Consider the following 2,039-nt stretch of genomic DNA (forward strand, 5'->3'; position numbering starts at 1 on the left):
AAGCCGACGGCGAACAGCCCCGCGCTAGCTAAAGCAAAAACAAATTTTTACACCAACACAATTATGTAACGATGGAAGAAAGAAATATTTTTTACAATTTTACCGAGTAGTTAGCAGCCAAATTATAATAAACCAAGTGTGATTGTCATTATGTGAAGTTAAATAATTTTGTGTCCACAACTTGTGAAGGTATTGATTTTCTGTGACTTACGGTGAATGCGGAATCTCTATTATGTGTTGTGTTTTAGTGTTTTAGAAGGTAATATAATATTTATTGTTTTTTATTCGTACAGTGTGAACTCGCTTTATAAAATTAACCGTCCGTGCAATGGTCTGATAAAAAAATAATCAATTTCGAATCTCGATCTAAAAATAGTTTATTTAAAAATGGAAATCATCGAAACAATTGGCTGAGAGGACTCTAAAATTAAAGAAATTAATGTTAGTTAATGTTAATTTATTAGTAAAAAGGAATTTATCAAAAAGCGTCGAATTATTTGACGTCATTGGATATAATCGCGCATGAATTTTACATCAACTTGGCATTTGTTTTAATCATTAAATAGAGTTTTGGAGTGAATAAATTGAATTATAATCGACATTTTTCATAAGTATAAATATATGTCCATATCTATTTCCATGTCTTTCGACCCAGCCCACACCAAAATAAAATGTTAGCTCCTTCTAAAAATATCATAGCAATTACCCGTAAAAGCGTTCATTAGGTTTAATTCTATATTAAACGTAGGCGGTGTTAAATCTTTTCCGTACAACCAGAAGCTATTTATAAATATAATTCTTTTTAAATACAAAATTAATAAAGAATTCTATTTAAAGTTGTATACAGAATTGATAATTACGTAAATAACCAATCCAAGACATTTTTATTGCATGGATTATTAAGGGTTTTGAGATTTTCTTAGTAGAAAAAGACGAAAGCGCATTTGGACTAATCTGAATATTAGCCATTTAGAAAATTTTATTTCTTGTATGAAATCGGATAAATTATTAAGCATTTCATCAATAGTAACACAGACCTAGCTGTGCAGCGCGATTTCACCCGCAGACAAAATCCCGGGCAAACTCAAGTATTTTCTATAGCTCATGTGTTATTATAGAAATCCGTTCAGTGGTTTTGCGTGAAAAAATATGCAAACTCATTATGTTTGTATGTAACGGACTCCTTTCGATTCTCCGTTTTAAAGGGACTGATTCAATTCAAACTTTGTACACTTATCGCGGATCGGTGACAATACAATAGTTTCATGAGTTTATCTTATTATCCTGGCGATCCTAATCCTCGCGCATACTCTGTTTAAGAGAAAGAAAGGCAGTTTAATAAATACATTTTGCTTTTTCGTCTAAAACCATATTTTTATGAAATTACTAGGTGCGGTCCGCGGTTTCACCCGCGTAAGTCCGCAGCCCGTAGGAATATCGGGATAAAAAGTTGCCTATATGTTATTCCAGTTATCTACCAGATTTTATTGCAATCGAGAGCAATAAACACACACACATCCTACATGTAAAAACAAAACCAATGCAATATTTGTGACACAGTGAATAAAACCAAATACCTCTGAAACAGCTAGACCGGTATTCATGAATTTTGTGTATATTCGGTAGATCTAAGAATAGATCACCGAATATCCACAAAATTCATGAAAACCGGTCCAGTTTTACATATTTATACGACGAACCGACATGTATACGTCCTATTGTATTGTCTAATTAAAAAGATACCTACGATTTATGACGTTTCTGCAAGAGAAAATAATTTTCCAGGATACCGATGGTAAATGCTAAATTTTAATATATGTTAGCTGATCCGGCAAACGCTGTTCTGCCTTACTCTTATCATTTAGGGGTTTAAAAAAAAGATGTTGGCCGATTCTCAGACACACGCGATATACACACAAAATTTCATAAGAATCGGTCCGTTTCGGAGGAGTTTGGTGACACGGTTATACTTAGTCTGGCCATAAATACTGTTACACTTAATTATAAAAAAATATTACATTTGAATTTCGAATCTGTCA

At 32.7% G+C, this 2,039-nt stretch overlaps 1 protein-coding gene across 1 annotated transcript in view; it reads left to right on the top strand.

The window, feature by feature from the left end:
- LOC119838065 (serine/threonine-protein kinase BRSK2) overlaps positions 1 to 2,039 on the top strand; it is a 40,220-nt gene continuing 38,181 nt past the window's right edge. Inside the window, exon 1 of the mRNA XM_038363873.1 lies at positions 1 to 259. The gene's annotated coding sequence lies outside the window, so the exon portion shown is untranslated. The remainder of the gene's footprint in view (positions 260 to 2,039) is intronic.

Source organism: Zerene cesonia, unplaced genomic scaffold (genome assembly GCF_012273895.1).
Source record: "Zerene cesonia ecotype Mississippi unplaced genomic scaffold, Zerene_cesonia_1.1 Zces_u001, whole genome shotgun sequence".
In the NCBI taxonomy this organism is placed as follows: domain Eukaryota; kingdom Metazoa; phylum Arthropoda; class Insecta; order Lepidoptera; family Pieridae; genus Zerene; species Zerene cesonia.